The sequence below is a fragment of the Mixophyes fleayi genome, chromosome 1, assembly GCF_038048845.1.
Source record: "Mixophyes fleayi isolate aMixFle1 chromosome 1, aMixFle1.hap1, whole genome shotgun sequence".
In the NCBI taxonomy this organism is placed as follows: domain Eukaryota; kingdom Metazoa; phylum Chordata; class Amphibia; order Anura; family Limnodynastidae; genus Mixophyes; species Mixophyes fleayi.
Genome location: NC_134402.1, coordinates 322,910,080 through 322,931,172, shown reverse-complemented (window position 1 = coordinate 322,931,172; position 21,093 = coordinate 322,910,080). Strand labels below are relative to the sequence as shown.

Here is a 21,093-nt window from a genome sequence, read left to right as displayed (position 1 = left end):
TCTCGCTCTGTCTGTCTGTGTATGTTAGGGAATTTAGACTGTAAGCTCCAATGGGGCAAGGACTGATGAGTTCTCTGTACAGCGCTGCGGAATCAGTGGCACAATATAAATAATGGTGATGATGATGATACTATCCTACATCAAAGATTGCTAAATAAATTTGAAAGTGGTAATCTAGAGAAGATATTCGTTGGAAGATAGAGTTGTAATAAATGAAGTTCATCACAGGAGAGAAGGATTACCAGTGAAATCCCCAGGTATCTGTACTTGGACCAGTGTTTCTTTATATATTTATTGGTGGAATTACTAATGGTGCTGGAGGGAAAAATAGCCTTTTTGCAGATAACACAAAGGTATGCAACATGGAAATCAATTGGGTGTTGGAGGAAACAGAATGATTGACAATCTAGGTAGACTGTGGTGACTACAGTTTAATAGAAAATATGTAAAACCATGCATTTTCCTATCAAAAACCCCGAAGGCTGAGTATAAAATGAATGGCACTAAAATGTCAACACTGTGCACCTCCTCCTTTGGAGGGGGATGCAAGTTTAAAATGTGATGGCAGATTTACAGTTGGGGTAAGGCATGACCAACTTTAAATTTCAGTGTACAAATAAAGCTATCAAGTATTTATGTGCACATGAAAAACAGGCAGTTAATAACGTATGTACAAAATAATAAACTAATTTGCACCCCTTGCATTGTAACATAGTTTTGTCCAGGAGAAAAAGTACTAATTTTTTTGCCTTCATTTCCTTAATGAATCAGACCCAATGTGTTTAGTTTTGGAGGACATGCAAGTACATATCTCCTACCATCTTTTTGCACGCTCAATCCACAACGTTCTGAAACACAAACACACATATTGATTGGTGACATCCTCTGAGCAGCACGATGACTCGTCGCTCTTAACTGGAAAAAAAAATAGAACCTTCCATCACTCAAGCACTTATCCTTAAAGCTTGGTAAATAAGAACTGTTCTTAGTTTGCACACTGGTTCTCCTTCTCTTATGAACATTCCCCAGGACTCCCCTTTCCTGTTCCACCACCCTACATATACACTATATGGACAAAAGTATTTGGCCACACCTGTTAATTACTGAATTGAGGTTTTACAATCAAACTCGTTGCCAGAAGTGTATAAAATCAAGCACCTAGCCATGCAGTCTCCATTTGTGATACAAAATGGGTCGTTCTGAAGAGATCAGTAACTTCAAGCGTGGTAGTGTGATAGGATGCCACCTTTGCAATAAGATGGTTTGTGAAAGTTCATCCCTGCTGGATATTCCACGGTCAACTCACAGTAAGTGATATTATTAGAAGTAGAAGCATTTAGGAACAACAGCAACTCAGCCACGAAGTGAAAGACCAGGCAAAATCACAGAGCAGGGTCAACAACTACTAAGGTGCATGGTGCGTAAAAGTCGCCAACGCTCTGCTGATTCCATAGCTAAAGAATTCCGAACTTCCACTGGCATTAATGTAAACACAAAAACTGTGCAGCGGGAGCTTAATGGAATGGGTTTCCATGGCCGAGCAGCTGCATGCAAGCCTCACATCACCAAGACTAATGCCAAGCGTCAGATGAAGTGGTGTAAAGCACACCGACACTGGACTGTGGACCAGTGGAAATGTGTTCTGTGAAGTGACGAATCATGGGTCTCTGTTTAGCTGTCAGATGGCCGAGTCTGGGTTTGGCAGATGCCGGGAGAACGATACCTGCCTGACTGCATTATGCCAACTGTGAAGTTTGGTGGAGGGATAATGGTATGGGGCTGGTTTTTCGGGATTAGGCTAGGCCTCTTATCTCCAGTGAAGGGCATTCTTAATGCTTCAGCATTCCAAGTCATTTTGGACAATGCTATGCTTCCAATTGTGGCAACAACAGTTTAGGGAAGGGCCTTTTCTATTCCAACATGACTGTGCCCCAGTGCACAAAGCAAGGACTACAACAACATGGTTTGATGAGTTAGGTGTGGATGAACTTGACTGGCCCACATAGAGCCCTGACTTCAACCCCATTGAACACCTTTGGGATGAACTGGAACAGAGATTGCGAGCCAGGCCTTCTTGTCCAACATCAGTGCCTGACCTCCTAAATGCTCTACAGAATGAATGGGCACAAATTGCCACAGAAACACTGCAATATCCTGTGGAAATCCCTCCAAGGAGAGTGAAAGCTGTTATCACTGCAAAAGGAAGACTAAGTCCACATTAAAGTATATGTATTTGAATACAATGTCATTACAGTCCCTGTTGGTGTAATGGTCAAGCGTCTGAAGACTTTTATCCATATAGTGTATGTCTTCTCTTCTGTTCTCTCCAAGTCCACTCTCAAAATGTCAATCTATTTGATTTTAATAAGTTTTATTACATGCTGTATAACTTGTATTTCTTATGGCTATGTAATTACTGTATATCTTTAGACTCTCACAGATATTGAACACACAAACTCCCCTATATCTTCTTCCTTTTTGTATACCTCTGCCACATGCCATTTATTTTCTTGATAAAAAACTCAATAAATATATTTAGAAAACAAAACAAAAACAAAGCATAGATATGGTGTGAAATTATTTTGGATAAAAAGGGCCAGACTGAATGGGCAAAGTTGTTGTTATCTACTATTAAATTCAATGTTTTGTTTTTTTAAATCATAATGTGCTAATTAAAGATATGCGCAGACCCTTGTGTTTTGGACAAAGATCCTCATGTGTTTTGAATTTTGATGTGTATTTCATTAAAAATTGTGAAAACCATTCCTACATTAACATCTATATCCTTAACTGTCTATTTTCTAATGACCTCTTCACAACTGTCAACATTTTCACCAATATTAGCCAGATGCTACAGCGAACTGGCTGGTTTAAATTAGTGACAGAGCAGTTACAGAAAAATCATGACTGTTTAATAAAAGATACAATCCCTATGAAACACTGTGGCACAGCAGTGGCACAGCAGTGGCAGGCAGGATGACAGTTTAATAAAGTAAAGGGCATCTTTAAAACATAAAGGCAGAGCACTGGCTGATAGGATAGTCATTTTAGAAAAGAGGACAGGCCCACCAACTGAAATGATCTGATAAAATCACTCAAGCATATAAAAGTGTGAAATTCTGAACAAACTAGTTTTGTTTGCAAATCATGGGACATATTGATATTCACCCAGTAGTAATGCACACACTATATTTGCTTCATTATCGGCAATTAGGAATCCTGGAGAAAGTCTTAGCGGGGTGAGCCATTTAGTTATGACATCCTTGAGCTTTTCCAACAGATTAACACCAGCATGCTCCTTGGTGAAGCCAGCAAAATAGAGACTAGCTTGCCTGTGTTTGTCTCTGAGTAGCACCAACTGACCCCCCCACCCCCACAAGAAAATTAATTTATTGATTTTAAAATTCAGGTATTTGACTGTGAAGGCAACAGTGTGAGGGGCAGTATCACAGCTGTACTAGAAAGTGGCCAAAAGACAAGGAGCTGTGTTTGACAGCACAAACCAAATAAAACAAAACTTATTTTTAACCAACCAATTATATCAATTTGAATGATATTGTGGAGCAGTGTCTGCATTGCAAGGTAACAGTCCCTCAGTTCACTATCTCATTGGGCGTTCACATGGTGGTAGCTCCAACTACAAGTAGTTTTACTCCTGTTATCAGTCATGGCTCAGTCTATAGATCAGGAACATCCCAATACTAGTACTAGTAATACTTTTTCAACCTCTACCAGTAAAAAAGGTCATGTGGGAAGAAGGTGAAAGAGAGGGCACTCCAAATTCAAACAACTTTTTTCAATCTGAAAAAATCAGCTCTTGTATGTAAGCATTAATAGAAAGTTAACAATGAATGTTGTAATTTGCCTAAAAAATAAAATTAGCTAACATCCCATACATCACACACAGTGACAAGAAAAGGCTCAGAACATGACCACATTTGGCTAGTAGTGTTACTGCTACTTCTCTTACACATACTAGAATGTCCATTGCAAACGCGAGTGCCCAACATTTTAATGCATCCTCTGTAAGTTCACATGTACCACCTTCTCGCTCTGAGTGTAGGTCTGTCACCTCCAAAACAACCATATGAAAAGAACACTGAGGCTGTAGAACAAATTGGCCATTCACAGAATCCTGACCAGAGTCTAAGGGGTATATTTACTAAATTGCGGGTTTGAAAAAGTGGAGATGTTGCCTACAGCAACCAATCAGATTCTAGCTGTCATTTTGTAAAATGTACTAAATAAATGACAGCTAGAATCCGATTGGTTGCTATAGGCAACGTTTCCACTTTTTCAAACCCGCAGTTTAGTAAATATAGCCCTAATAGTGTCCATGAGTGCTACAAATAAGTCTGACATTTCTGATTCTAACACTGTAATTATAGGGCAGCCTCCTTCCAAAATTTCACAACCATTTTGAAATGTGAGAATGATTAGCAATGATGATGATTTAGACATTGAAATTGAGGATGGTAGCTTGCAAATTGCTAATGTGCAACAGGATGAAGGGGATAATTGTGGATTTGAAAATGTTGGAATGTGTTGTACTTGAACAAGATAATCAGGAAGATAATGATTGTGTTAAAGTAAGTTAGCCACCAGTGGTAGCACATCAAACTCCTGATAAGTCCACTGTCATTCCTGGGCAAAAGACCAAAATATATTGCATGTGGAATTTTTTCTTAATCGCAACCCAGACAAGATACCTACAAACTCTCAATATCTGACATCTTACTGGAAATTACGTTATATATCTCCTTTTTGAGATCCCAATTTGGCGCGAGAAACCAAGTTGTGACTCGGTACCCTAAAATTCAGATCTGTTGGATTTCTTCAAATCCGAACTGCTCATCTCTACCACTAATTATATTTAGTGTTTTGTTCTGATTTTCTACTTTAGCATGCAGCAATCCATGGAAAGCTTCTAGTTTCTGCTTGTGTGGCTACTATTTGACTTTAATAAATCAAAGGTTGTGCATTGCTGAACTGAATAACATGGATGAAATAACTGGAACATTTTTACCTAACTATATATCATGCTCTCAATGCCTCCAATTTAGCCAGCTACTTCCATCAGAACCAGCTCAGATGCTGCAACATGCAAAGAACAGGTCTTTCTCCCTTAGAAAATGGGTGCACTTGTTCAGATAGGTGTTTAAAATTACAGAACTTAATTTAGGGTGCATCTATTTCTTATACTTTATATGATTATTACATTGCTCAATGTAGAGTCCCATTAAAAGTATAGAAACCCAAAGAATTGCAGTTCTAACCTGGTGTAAAAATGCATAGCAGAAATATCCATGTCCCCTTCAATAAACTTGACCTAAAACTGCACCATCTCCACCCTTTATCTCATTTTTAGAATCAGACGTTGCGAAAATAAAAAAATGTTTTTCATTCTTTAGGCGCCCTTGTGTAAATTGATGCATATGGTGGGTCCAAAGCAAATTTTGAACAGGAATTTTGTACCTTGTAAATGACTTCCAGGGACGCTTACACAGACCAAGGGAGATCCCATAGCTTGCTACTGGTTAGTGCTGGTTTACTTGCTGCACATAGTCTTATAGCTTCTCCAGTGACCACAGCAAGGAGGGGGTGAACTTTATTGGCCACAGGGTCATCACACTAGGCAGCAATTGACATGGTCACAGACATACTAGATGCTATGACACAGGTGCAAAGTCAAATGAACCAATGGTCAGTATCAGAGAAAAAAAACAGGCGACAGGGAACAGGATGGTCAGAAGCAAATCAGGTCAGAATTGGTGGTCAGAATACAAATCATGGTAACAAACGATAGAAGTTCAATATATTTGTTGCTCAGTCACACACAACACATCATCGAGCTGCATTTCTAGGATAACAAATAAAGGTAGAAGGCACAAATGTAGGGATTATAAGTACAAACTGCCTGTCACGGGCACTAGGAGTCTTGCCCAGGAATTCACCAGATGACTGGGCTTACCAGAGTGGTGAGGTTAACACAACGGTCCTCTGGTAGCAGGGTGACTAGCGGAACATATATCACAGCAGATGGAGAGAGAATGCCAATAAATAATAGGAAAGTTAGTGACTTGCAGCAATCTTGGTCAATGAGTCAGCGACTAGCTGATATTGTGGAAAGGCAGATTTGAACACGGAGATCAGGATGGACGTGAGCAGATGCAGGGAGGTAGCAGGGAAGTCAGTGGTCTGCGTACAGCAAGTTGTACCACTGCTTATGGTGAGAAAACTTGTCCAGGTGCAGGTAGGTAGCCGGGAAGTCAGTGGTCTGCATACAGCAAGTTGTACCACTGCTTATGGTGAGAAGACTTGTCCAGGTGCAGGTAGGTAGCGGGGAAGTCAGTGGTCTGCGTATAGCAAGTTGTACCACTGCTTATGGTGAGAAGACTTGTCCAGGTGCAGGTAGGTAGCGGGGAAGTCAGTGGTCTGCGTATAGCAAGTTGTACCACTGCTTAATAGGTGAGGATATGTACAGGTGTCGATGAGTGGAAGCATACAAAGGATAATAGGATGCAGACACTGAGAGCACAGAGGAACTTGATCCCAATAGATATTCAGCGTATCCAACAAAGTCTATATAACGGTATGTGTGGCGCTGCTTGGTAGAGACTTGCTCAGCACAGATATGCAGGCCAATAACGGATAGTCAATCACAATTGTGCATATAACGACTGAGTAGTATGGTTTGTTCCAAACAGATATGCAGCGTAACAATCACAGTCTATAGCGGGAATAGATACCGCTGCTGAGAGTGGAAACTTGTCCCAGCGGATATGCAGAGTAAATGTAGAAAGTCAATAACAGATAGGCATACCGCTATTCAGTAGAACAGTCTGTCCACAGGGAGATGCAGGGACTGCAGAGACGAGTGTAGGAACCACAGGTGAGTAGATCCGGTAATCAGAGTCCAGCTTGAGAACACAGGCAGGAAACAGAAGACTGTAGCAGGTATGGAAACCAGCGATGAGTAGCACAGGGAATCCAAAGGTACAGAAGACACTAGTAGTACACAGGAGACAGTAGCGGGTATGGAAACCAGCGATGAGTAACACGAGGAATCAGCAGGAAACTGAAGACACTAGTAGAACACAGGAGACACCTTCAGAGACTCACAGGGAATGAGACTCAAGATCAGGCAATGAGGTAATGAGCACAGGTGCCTTAAATAGGGAGAGTTGCCTGATCAACCAATTAGATAACAGCAAAGATCACCAGAGTTCTTGGGGGCTGCGCATGCGCAGACCATCAGGAAGGCGAACGGCCGCGGTTCAGGATAGGTGCCGGCAGGAAGGCTAAGGAGCCACGCACCAGCGCAGGGGCACTCACGGTCTGGTGAGTGACAGTACCCCCCCTTTTAAAGGTGGGCACAGAACACAAGGAGCCGGGTTTGCCTGGATTCTGGGAATATAATTTTTTCAGGAGAGCTGGGGCGTTGAGATCATCAGCCCGGATCCAGGAATGCTCCTCTGGACCAAAGCCCTTCCAGTGCACAAGAAAACGAAGAACTCCTCGCGAAATTTTTGCATCTAATATATGAGTGATCTCAAACTCCTCCTCTTGATGAAGTTGAACTGGCCGAGGTGCTGAAGGAGGTACAGAGAAACGGTTGATGATAAGAGGCTTGAGTAATGACACATGGAAGGCGTTGGAGATACGAAGGTTCTTAGGTAATAGAAGTTTGAAGCAGACTGGATTTATCACTTGAATGATCCTATATAGACCAATGAAACGAGGAGCGAACTTCATAGATGGAACCTTCAAGCGAATATTTTTGGTAGAAAGCCATACACGATCTCCAATCTTAAGTGGTGGAATAGCCCGCCTCTTTTTATCCACAAAGGACTTGTATCTGGCAGATGTCTTCTTTAAACAGGTTTTAACCTGAGACCAGATATCTTTGAAGGTCTGATAAACAGTCTCCACAGCAGGAACTTGGGTGGGAGGGAGGGCAGGAAATTCCGGGAAAGACGGATGGTGACCGTAAACCACAAAGAATGGCCTTCTTGAAGATGACTCGTGATACATGTTGTTATGGGCGAATTCAGCCCATGGGAGTAAATCTACCCAGTTGTCTTGGTTGGCTGAGGAGAACATCCTAATGAAAGTCTCAAGATCTTGATTGACTCTCTCGGTCTGTCCGTTTAATTGAGGGTGGTAGGAAGATGAGAGTGATAATCGAATACCCAAGGTCTTACAAAGGGCTCGCCAGAATCTGGAAACGAATTGCACTCCCCTATCCGAAACAATCTCAGAAGGACATCCATGAATTCGGAAAATCTCTTTGATGAAATGATCAGCCAGAATAGATGAAGAAGGTAAACCAGTCAAAGGAACGAAATGTGCCATTTTTGAAAATCGATCCACCACTACCCAGATGGTATTACACTTTTTACTTGGAGGAAGATCGGTGACAAAGTCCATACTAATATGGGTCCAAGGTTTGGTAGGAATGGGTAGTGGTTGCAGTAATCCCGCTGGTGTTCTGCGGGGAGTTTTAAACTGGGAACACAGCTCACAAGCGGCCACAAAGTCTTTGACATCTTTCCTCATAGAGGGCCACCAGTAGCTTCGAGAAAGAATTTCTAAAGTCTTACGTTCCCCCGAATGTTCAGAAAAACGTGAAGAATGAAACCAAGACAGAATTTTCCTCCTAAGAGATGGAGGCACGAGGGTTCTCCCAAATGGTAGCACCTTGGTGGACGAAGTGGCCAAAGACACACACTTGGGGTCTAATATAGAATGGTTAGGACCATCTTCAACGTCTGAGGTCGTCACGAATGCCCGAGACAGGGCGTCTGCTTTTTTATTTTTGGAAGATTATAATAAGTTCAAAACGGGAAAAGAAAAGAGACTATCTTGCTTGACGGGGATTCAAACATTGAGCTGACTGTAGATATGACAGGTTTTTGTGGTCTGTAAAAATGGTTAGAGGATGACGAGCTCCCTCCAGTAGATATCTCCACTCCTCTAATGCTGCTTTTATGGCCAACAACTCCTTGTCCCCGATGGTATAATTCCTTTCCGCAGGTAGAAGACCTCGGGAATAAAAGGCACAAGGATGGAATTTTTGTTGCTCCGATCTTTGGGATAATATGGCCCCTAAGCCAACATTAGAGGCGTCTACCTCTAGGAAGAAGGGAAGCGTCACATCAGGCTGTCGAAGAACAGGAGCGGAAGAGAAGGACTCTTTGAGAGACTGGAAAGCTTGAAGAGCCTCGGAGGACCATAGCTTAGTGTTAGCCCCCTTGCGGGTCAGGGCCACTATAGGAGAGGCAATGGACGAAAAACCTTGAATGAAGCGTCTGTAATAATTCGCAAAACCTAAAAAACGTTGGATTGCTCAGAGAGTAGTTGGCTGGGGCCAACGTAATACAGCGTTCACCTTTTCTGGATCCATCTTAAGACCGACTCCGGACACAATATATCCCAGGAATGGAATCTGGGATAACTCGAATGAACATTTCTCTAATTTGCAAAATAAAGAATTTCTTCGGAGTCTGGAGAGGACCTCTGCCACATGTTGATGATGAGTGGGCAGGTCCTGGGAAAAAATTAATATGTCGTCCAGATATACGACGACACAGACATACAGCAAGTCCCGGAAGATCTAGTTCACGAAACCCTGGAAGACAGCGGGGGCGTTACACAACCCGAAGGGCATAACTAGATATTCATAATGGCCATCCCTGGTGTTAAAAGCTGTCTTCCATTCGTCTCCGGACTTGATCCGGATTAAATTATAGGCACCTCGAAGATCCAACTTGGTAAAGATCCGGGCTCCCTTAATGCGATCGAAAAGCTCGGTAATTACCGGAATAGGGTACCGATTTTTGATGGTAATGGCATTGAGTCCACGAAAATCTATACAGGGACGTAATGATCCATCTTTCTTCTTTACGAAAAAGAACCCCAGCGGGAGAGGTAGAAGGTCGGATAAATCCTCGCTGGAGGTTCTCCTTAATATACTCAGATGTTGCTTGAGTCTCAGGTAATGAAAGTGGATACACACGGCCCCTAGGAGGACTCTTGCCGGGTTGTAAGTCAATCGGACAATCCCATGCCCGATGAGGAAGGCGTTCTGACTGAACCTTATCGAACACATCCGCAAAGGAAGCATACTGCGGAGGGAGGCCCGGTGGATACGGTGAAATGGAAGACTGCTGTATTTTGAGTGGAACAACTTGAGAGAGACAACGATGACGACATTCGGGACCCCAGGAAGTGACTTGAGGAGTGTTCCAGTCAATCTGAGGGGAATGAAGTTGAAGCCATGGAAGGCCTAGTACGATGGGACTGGTAGTAACAGGAAGGATCAGTAAAGAAATTTTTTCTTGGTGTAAGGCTCCAATTTGAAGAGTCAGTGGAGACGTACTTTGAGTAATAAGACCATTAATTATACGTGATCCATCAATAGCAGTAACGGCAATGGGTACCTTTAAGAAAATCACTGGTAGAGACCATTGATTCACTAGGGAACTAGAAATAAAATTCCCGGCAGCTCTAGAATCTATAAGTGCTTGAGAGACAAAGGATTTGGTAGCAAAGGAAACGGTGACATCAAAAGCACAAACTTTCACATTCGTAGAACATGGAGAGGACTCCAGGGACCCTAACCTTACCTCTCCAGAACTGGTTAGGGCCTGGCATTTCCCGACTTCCTAGGACATGAGTTCAGCATGTGAGTAGAGTCAGCGCAATAGATACAGAGTCTATTTTTCACTCTTCATTCTCTCTCCTCTGATGTTAGTTTAGAGCGACCTACCTCCATAGGTTCTACTGGAGGTGGAGAATGATGAACTTGAGATACTGAGCGAAGAGGCGCTTTGCAGGAAGTTATTCTCTTGGAATCTCTCTCACGAAATCTCATGTCTACACGATGGCAAAGGGAAATCAAATCATCCAAGGAGGAGGGTAACTCTTGAGAGGTCAGTGCGTCTTTAATTTTATCGGAAAGCCCCTGCCAGAAGGCGGCGATCAGTGCCTCAGTGTTCCACTGAAGTTCAGAGGCAAGTATCCGAAATTGAATGACATACTGAGCTACAGTCCGAGATCCTTGGCGTAGTCGGAGGATACTGGAAGCTGCAGAGATAACACGACCAGGTTCGTCAAAAATACTTAGAAACGTAGAAATAAACATGGCACTATCTTGCAATAAAGGGTCATTTCTTTCCCACAGAGGGGAGGCCCATGCGAGAGCCTGTCCGGAAAACAAAGAGATGAGGTAGGCCACTTTGGAATGATGAGTAGAGAAGTTATGAGGTTGAAGTTCAAAATGAACGGAGCATTGGTTAAGAAAGCCCCTACAGGTTTTGGGATCTCCATCATATTTAGAAGGAGTAGGCAGGTGTAGCGTGGAAGCGATGGACACCTGGGATGGCACTGGGGAAGAAAATGGAGGTACTGGAGGATCAACAGTAGCTGCTCCATTTTGATCAGGGATTCCTTGGGAGGCTAAAGCCTGACAATATTGCAACAACTGTAGTTGGCGAACATCTTGTTGTTCGATTCGGGTGACCAGATACTGCAGCATCTCTTTAGTTGTTGGTTCCGATTCTGGGTCTGTCATGGCCTGATCTTACTGTCACGTGCACTAGGAGTCTTGCCCAGGAATTCACCAGATGACTGGGCTTACCAGAGTGGTGAGGTTAACACAACGGTCCTCTGGTAGCAGGGTGACTAGCGGAACATATATCACAGCAGATGGAGAGAGAATGCCAATAAATAATAGGAAAGTCAGTGACTTGCAGCAATCTTGGTCAATGAGTCAGTGACTAGCTGATATTGAGGAAAGGCAGATTTGAACACGGAGATCAGGATGGACGTGAGCAGATGCAGGGAGGTAGCAGGGAAGTCAGTGGTCTGCGTACAGCAAGTTGTACCACTGCTTATGGTGAGAAGACTTGTCCAGGTGCAGGTAAGTAGCGGGGAAGTCAGTGGTCTGCATACAGCAAGTTGTACCACTGCTTAATAGGTGAGGATGTGTACAGGTGTCGATGAGTGGAAGCATACAAAGGATAATAGGATGCAGACACTGAGAGCACAGAGGAACTTGATCCCAATAGATATGCAGCGTATCCAACAAAGTCTATATAACGGTATGTGTGGCGCTGCTTGGTAGAGACTTGCTCAGCACAGATATGCAGGCCAATAACGGATAGTCAATCACAATTGTGCATATAACGACTGAGTAGTATGGTCTGTTCCAAACAGATATGCAGCGTAACAATCCCAGTCTATAGCGGGAATAGATACCGCTGCTGAGAGTGGAAACTTGTCCCAGCGGATATGCAGAGTAAATGTAGAAAGTCAATAACAGATAGGCATACCGCTATTCAGTAGAACAGTCTGTCCACAGGGAGATGCAGGGACTGCAGAGACGCTGGACGGCAGAGACGAGTGTAGAAACCACAGGTTAGTAGATCCGGTAATCAGAGTCCAGCTTGAGAACACAGGCAGGAAACAGGAGACTGTAGCAGGTATGGAAACCAGCGATGAGTAGCACAGGGAATCCACAGGAACAGAAGACACTAGTAGTACACAGGAGACAGTAGCGGGTGTGGAAACCAGTGATGAGTAACACGAGGAATCAGCAGGAAACTGAAGACACTAGTAGAACACAGGAGACGCCTTCAGAGACTCACAGGGAATGAGACTCAAGATCAGGCAATGAGGTAATGAGCACAGGTGCCTTAAATAGGGAGAGTTGTCTGATCAACCAATTAGATAACAGCAAAGATCACAAGAGTTCTTGGGGGCTGCGCATGCGCAGACCATCAGGAAGGCGGACGGCCGCGGTTCAGGATAGGTGCCGGCAGGAAGGCTAGGTAGCCACGCACCAGCGCAGAGGCACTCACGGTCCGGAGAGTGACACTGCCCCATAAGTACAGCCACCGAGAGGGGTATGTTACAGTACGTCTCTTCTCATGGATGACCTTGTTTTCAGTGGAAAACATACATGGAATTCTCTTGTCAGGGACCATAACTCTACTAATAAACTAAATAAAACAATTTGCCATGTGATATTTAAGAATCTAGAATTTCCCTTACTTCAAACACCTGTTGGTGATCAATCAAGGTTTAAGAAGAGACATGGAAAATATTAGTTATGTGTAGAGTGGAGGGAAGCAAAAAGAAACTGGAGTTTCAATAATGTTCAATTAAGGGAGAAACAAGTTTGAAGGAAGGCAACTTGAGATTGAAATTCTAGGTGGAGAGCCATAGTTTATCTCCAAATGTGGGGAAGGTGGAAATCAACGGTGTCCATTGTTTGTAAAATATATTAAGGCTTTAAATAAATGGTCCTATACCAAACAAATAACTGTAAATTTGTGAGAGGGTGGAAGATTAGTAACAAGGGGCCTGATTCATTAAGGATCTTAACTTGAGAAATTTCTTATTTCAGTCTCCTGGACAAAACCATGTTACAATGCAAGGGGTGCAAATTAGAATTTTGTTTTGCACATAAGTTAAATACAGACTGTTTTTTCATGTAGCACACAAATATCAACTTTAAATTTCAGTATACAAATAAGCTATCAAGTATTTGTGTGCTACATGAAAAAACAGTCAGTATTTAACTTATGTGCAAAACAGAATACTCATTTGCACCCCTTGCATTGTAACATGGTTTTGTCCAGGAGACTGAAATAAGAAGTTTCTCAAGTTAAGATCCTTAATGAATCAGGCCCAAGGACCTTAAAGATAGGAGTCCAGGGCTAATCAGGAAATGGGAATGGAAGAAGTGGACCAGCAGGAATGTGATGAGGTTTCTTGTTCAGGGTACATACTGAGCAACCTGAGATATAATCCATCACATGCTTCTAAGGCCACCAGCTAAGAAGCTGTGTTTGTTCTGCAGAACGGGAATAAAGGTACGTGGTATTGTTGTGGACCAACCACATACGATGCATCTCACATGGGACACGGTAGGTCGTATATTTTTTTTGATATCCTAAGAAGAATTTTAAGAGACTATCTTTTAAATTAATTAATTAAGGGCCAAATTTTCTACACCCACTAGAATCTCACCTCCTTCAAAAGATTTGTGCCCAAATCCTTTACGATCTTTTGAAAGTAATCCCTCGAGCCAAGCTTTTACCCTCCTGCTACACGGGAGGTTTCTGCTTATGAGTTTTTTGGTTTTTTTACCAAAATAGTAAACAGAAAAAAATGGTTGAAAAGAATGTTTAAAATGCGGGTTTAACCAGTTAGTTAGTAATGCCCTTCTGCTCCACGTGAGGTTTCTGTCCTCCCTGAGCTCGCCTCCACAGAAGTGGAATATACAACCTCAAGATTCTCATCGTCATCATCCTCACCAGAAGACTCAAGAAGACGTTGATCAATTCCAGGGTTTTCTGAACATCTGGATGGCCTGGAAACGTGGGTGGGCCCAGAATAAAAGCTTGTAGTGAAGGCCAACATCAACAAAACATTTAATTTCATGTATGAACAGAGGTAGAGGTCAGAATACAAGGACTGATAACATGCAAGAGCTCTAGTCAGTCTTCTTGACTCAAAAGATTGAGATCATCTGTGGCATTTTTGAATTCCAGACAGCATACAATTTATGAAGTCAATTCAGGAAAAGAATAACGGGCAATGAGAATTCACTCATGGTATGCAAGTAATAAAAAATGTTTGATCTTTATAATAAATGATAAATTAAAAGATGCATCAAATGCTATGGAAAAGACAAGGGAAATATCTGAGCATTGTCTCCTTCATATGGATAAGATTATTTACATCTTGCAAATCAAATTTTGAAAAGATGGTGACTCTACCAACACTATCAAATAGTACTGAAATCAAGGCTAAAGTTTTTTAATGGTCGTTTTATTCAATTTTCTATAGACATTGGAGAGAAAGGACTATTTCTTTATGAAGAAAATCCATCACCTACTGAAGTGGATGTTGAAGCTCTCAAAAGTTTCCTTCATATAATAATTGAACATGGCTTTACTTTCCAGCACAGAGGAAATACATAACACTGAGGAGAAACAGAGCTTGGGATCAAATTAATAGCAGAATAAAAAAGGATAAATATCTATGTATGACGAATACACAACAGAATATTGCAGATCAGAGGTTACCAATAGAATAGATATGATTGGATTAAGACAAGTGCCAAAACAAGAAGATGCCCTGCACAGAACTTAACTGGAGCTTCAATTGGTAGGATGATTTTGTTGGAACAAGGGCAAACCTAAAAGAACCAGATTCAGGAATTTTAAGATGACATAAAAAGGAAATTGAATCTTTATTCAGGACCATTATAACTTAAGGGAAAAAGTCTATTATAACTGGGCCTCCTAGAATGATGTTTCCATCAATGGTAGAATTATGCAAAGGATTTTCTAGGGTAATGATGACTAAAGATTACTACAAAAAGTTAACAAACACTGTAATGCTTCTACACAAAGGATCACAGCAGAACTTGAGATCGTAACAGGTAGGATTCATTTCTTTATGGGAGGTTAGCTAATATTATTAATGATGGCCTGTCATGATCCACCAAGGCTTTGGCGTTTCCTGGCTTCAAAGTGGCACTTTGTATCACATAGCATATATAGACCAAAGGGATCGTCTGTGAGTGTGTTCTTCAGAAACCTGAGTATGTTCAATTTGCATGGCTTCCTTGTCAAGGACATCGAGCTCTGCAGTGTTGCACAGTGTAATAAGGTCATCAAGGGAAATGGGAAAACTGTGGCATGCTAACTCTTCCTTGATTTTATCAGAGTCTGTGCCAGGAGGTGGAGATCAGGGGGTAAATGTAGTCAAAGAGCGATCTTTGTAAATCATCGCCATTTGGCGACTTTTACAACTAAATTTAAAACAGCAATGTTTTTAAAGGAAAATCTTGCCTTTAAGCACATTGTCATTTTAAATTTAGCTGTCAACTAACAGAAGTAGAAACATGCCACCAGTAATATCTGAGTAATGGCACATAACTATCACTGCTGGCATTTTACTGGATAACTTCAACTGGTGTAGAATTAATGTAGGTATAGTGTTGAATATTTACAGCTACTGAGCATTACAAGTATTCTAAATGTTACTGGTGAATAACTACTACAGCTGGCAGATTACCAGGCAATAATACCACTGATAGTAAATTACTCATGGTGATGCTGGTTAAAGCTGCTGGAGTGCAATTTCACACTTTGACTCAGGCAGCAGAAAAGATTTGAATGACCCCTGCCTGCTAGCTTGCAGTTCTGCACCTTTGTAAATTGCACATATATATACACAGATGAAAAACACAAGTAAAAACTACATTTAAGGTTACTGTTGTTTTAAGGTTTGGGTGGCATGCTGTTCCAGGAGATTAAAAAAGTCACATTATAGTTTCTCTAACATTAGCTCAGATATCTCCAACAGGTCATGCATTGAGGATTATCCTTTATCAGAACATATGGCCTAATTACTGTCCTGGTTAATTACATTAACTGACCTGTACATTTGGAGCTAACCCATATATTACTGTCTGAACAGCAAAGTCGTGCAGGCACCGGGATCAATTTTCCCAGTGCCTGGGCAAGTGGTGTACTCTCATTGGAACACGTTGTGAGCAAATTCTGACTCACTGGTGATTAATAGCTCATCTGTAAAAAGCCCTTAGGATATGTGGAGAGAAAAGTGAAAATTTTGCAAAGATGACATATGATCTAAATGCAGAATGCCTATGTGTGATTTTTTAAAAATTTGTGCAATATTTAAATTAACAAATACTTTCGTTGAAAGAAAATAGCTTATCTCACTTACCCATGGGCTCCCTCCAACTCACTGTCACTACACATTCTCTGTGTCTGGAGTTTAGATCCACTTAGCACTGCCTGTCTCTCCACACTAAGAATTCCCATGTGCGGCTTGTGTTTCTACATGACACATACTGGTATTGTTCAAAAACATTTCACTAAATACACATTTTCAAAAACTTTTCCTTGGACACAAGGATAAGTTAAATTCCCAAAACAAGGAGAGAAACAAATATAATTAAACCCATAAAGACTGTGAAAGTGTCTTAGCCATGGAGGCTATTCATAAAGTGGCAAAATCATGAAATCATAAATTCTCCATGTCTGCCTGAGACAAGAGCAGCTACGAGGAAGTAGAGTGCACATCCCAGATCACTGTATATCCCATGGGCAAGTGCAATACTATATCAATAAGGACTGACGATCATTTGTACCAGACACATGTCCAAAGCAATAGAATTCTGTGCTAGTAATTCAAGGGTATGCCAAATGATATCTTTACCCACAATCCTTATCTACAGGTTTAATCAAGTATCCCTTTGTTTGATTTTGCACTGTTGGCTCTTAGGGAATTGAGAGTAAAAAAAACACAGTACCTCATTTTATTGTAGTCACCATATGATCTCATGACAATATGGAGGCATTGTGTTTCTTCTCCAAGATATTATCATTGGGATACTTCCTAGTATCACAGTGCCTCAACATGACACATTTCACCTTGTAAGCAAAAGTCTTCTCTAAATTTCTCTTTCCTTATTTTCCATGTGCAGCAATATGGAGACATAATTTACTGATATTAAAATATGTTTTTTGCCATTGATTGTTTCATTAAGCCTAAATTCATTAAGAGAAAAAAAAGTAGGTTTAATGGGAGAAGAGCTGTGTGTGGTCTGTGACATGCTAGAAGGTATGTATATTTCTTCTTTTTATGCAATTCACATTGCCCTTACTTTCTGTGTGTAGGATAGATTGGCCATCACACTGCAAAGAACAGGTCATGTCTTACATTTCATGTGAATGCCTGTTTTCTTTCTCAAATTACATCTGATGTACTGAGACTTTCGTTATAGAAAGGTATGGGGAAGACAGGCTTAAAAATTTTTTTAAAAATGAAATGCTACGGAAAACCCCCCACACCAAACAAATGCCATGCTTTACTTACATTTTGTGATGCCAGACGATTTTAAACCAATAAATGCTTTACCTGTAAAATGTACAATCTATATAAAGTGCACTCAGTCTGAATTTTCTGCAATCGATTTATATATATGTAAAACTGATGTGTTCTGCATGTGCAATAGTGTCAGACTTAAACTGTGCATACTGCTATCCATCCATAGCTATAAGATCTCTAGCACAGTGCAAGGAGGTTAATTGTCCTGTGTCAACCGCTGTCCCTTTCTATGTCCCACGCTCTGTGTTGTGGCAACATAATGTGCCCTATGCTGAAAGAGACAGGATTGGGGAGGGGTGGATCTGGCATAGGCAGGCTTTATCTAAGACCCTCTTACACATAAAGCAATTGGTTTGCAATAGGCATCAAAAATGTGTGCCTTTGATGTGGATATAAAAAGAAGTGAGGGACTGGAGGGGATATATCCTGGGTGCTGAGAGTTAACCCTCTACCACAAAACTCTGAGCTACCGCTTACTCTAGCAGCTGATCATGGCTCATGCCTTTAAAGAAAATATAGCTATGGAGCAGTAAGTTTGTACTCCTTTGGCTGCTCTAGAACAACCCTCAACTGATATATGCCTTATTTTGAAGCATAATGTTAAAGTTTTTGAACACACAAAGGAGTGAAGATTATTTTCTTTTATTAGATTTAGTCATTCTTTAAATAACCTCTCAAGTTTCACTTTTAGATTCTTAGCACACAATACATTGATTTTTTTATTTCATATTTTCCTACACTTCAGTGTAAATGCAAGAAGTGGACGGCAATCAGCCATTAAATGATTAATTATAAAGAATGCTCGGGTAGCATTACAGACTTGACAGGAACAGTCATATTCACAGAAGCTTGTACACACTCTGTGGGCTAGATTTACTAAACGGCGGTTTTGAAAAAGTGAAGATGTTGCCTATGGCAACCAATCAGATTCTAGCTTTCATTTATTTAGTGCAATGACAGCTAGAATCTGATTGGTTGCCATAGGCAACATCTCCACTTTTTCAAACCCGCAGTTTAGTAAATCTAGCCCAGTGTCTTTTTTTGTATTCTTTACATCCTTTCTTGTAATTTTTGTTCTGCTTGAAAAAAAAAGCTGTTAAATCCCCTTTGCGGGACCCCCATGTTGTAATCCTTACAGTTCTCTACACCACCCCACTGGCTCATCCCCATGCACAAAGGGGGAGTCCTAGGATGGTCAGAACAACTTCATGAATGTGTGAGTGATGAGGGATGAATAAGAGAGGTAGATTAAGGAAAATTTAGAGGGAATATTTATATTAACCCTTTTAAGTACAAGAGGTCAGCAAAGTAATCTGTCTACATCTGGATAACACAGGATATTAAACAGCAGGTTAATCTAATACATAAAGAGATCTCAAACATTATGATCCACATGACTGGGAAACTGTGACAGTAATAGTTGGACTGGCTATGGGAATGCATATGCACCTCATTGACCAGTCTCCCAATCTTGCTCTTGTTATTTGTTAATGTCTGACCACGTTACAATGGTTGATTTGAATGTACACAGCTCATTGAGACTGGTATTTCGAGGGATCTAAATCGAATTGGGGTTGCACAACATCTACAGCTGCATAAGTTTATGGCAATGCAAGTATATGATTGGTCCTCTGTTTCTTACTCTTCCACTTCATGTGAGTTAGGCAGCCTTCAGCAGCTATGGTGTGATTGGACTTATACAGTCATGGCCAAAAATGTTGGCAACCTGGTGTTCAAATTTCAAATAACTCGGTTGATATTACCAACATTACTTGATCTCCACAATTGTTTCTCTGTTAGATTAAAAAACAAATGTTCTGTAATATTGAATTTAATACTGTTTATCCTTTCAAATCAGAAAATGAAATGACATTGACAAAATTATTGACACCCTAAACTTAATATTTGGTAGCACTGCCTTTGGTCACAATAACTACAATCAACCACTTCTATGGATGGGCTTTCTGCACCTCTCTACTGGCTGTTTGGTCCACTCTTCCTATGCAGACTGCTCAGTTCTCCCAGCTATGACGATGCCTTCTCCTAACTGCTGTTTTCAGATCTCTGCACAGGCGTTCTATGGGATATACATCTGGAGTCATTGCTGGCCACTTCAGAAAAGCCCAGCGTCTTGTATTGAACCATTTCTAGGTGCTTTTTGTCCTGTCCAGAAAACCAAACCCATGACTGGACTAAGACCTCAAAACATCATTGCACTGCCCCTATTACTGTAGGGAAAGTGTTGTTTTCTTTTAAAGCTGCATTTTGCTTTATGTAAACATAGGGATAATGTGCTTTACCAAAAAGCTCTAATTTGGTCTCATCTGTTCACAGGACATACTCAGGTGTGTTTCGGCTTTCTTATGTGTCTTTTTCAGTATTGGGCCTTCCTTGGTCTTCTACCATATAACCGTCTTTCATTGAGTTAGCTATGGCGCAGGTTGAAACTGTTGTATCTGGTAAACTGTAGCTTGAGTCTGTTTGGCAGTTGATCATGGTGCTTCCTCCACTATCCAAACAATCATTGATCACGTTTTCTCCTGCAACTCCATCCAGGAACTTTGGCTACAGTGCCATGGGCCTTACACTCCCTCATAACATTTAATGCAGTAGAAACAGGACCATGATCTCTGTATCCTTAATATTGTCCATGCATGGCTACAATATCCTGTCTGACTTCAGACAATTCTCTGTCTTTCCATCTTCTCCATGTTCATTGCAGTACACAGTGACACAAAATGGGAGACTGAGTCCTTTTCTATATTCAGGCTTATGTAATTATAATAACTATTTCCAAAAGGTCATTTAGTTAGACCCATTTAAGGATTTCAGTGTGAAATAAGACTAAGGGCTAGATTTACTAAGCTGCGGGTTTGAAAAAGTGGGGATGTTGCCTATGGCAACCAACCAGATTCTAGCTTTCATTTATTTAGTACCTTCTACAAAATGACAGCTAGAATCTGATTGGTTGCTATAGGCAACATCCCCACTTTTTCAAACCCGCAGCTTAGTAAATCTAGCCCTAAAACTTAGTCATTTTTTCTGCTTTTTTGTTTGATTCCACTGCAAACCAAAGAAATACATCCGTAGATGCCAGTTTTTGTTTTCATTTCAACAATTTTCTGGAAAAATAGTGCATTATTATAAAAAAAAATA

At 41.1% G+C, this 21,093-nt stretch overlaps 1 protein-coding gene across 1 annotated transcript in view; it reads right to left on the bottom strand.

Moving 5' to 3' along the window:
- Positions 1-682: 682 nt before the first annotated feature.
- Positions 683-21,093, bottom strand: part of RBM19 (RNA binding motif protein 19) — a 113,558-nt gene continuing 93,147 nt past the window's right edge. Inside the window, exon 25 of the mRNA XM_075213896.1 lies at positions 683-915. The gene's annotated coding sequence lies outside the window, so the exon portion shown is untranslated. The remainder of the gene's footprint in view (positions 916-21,093) is intronic.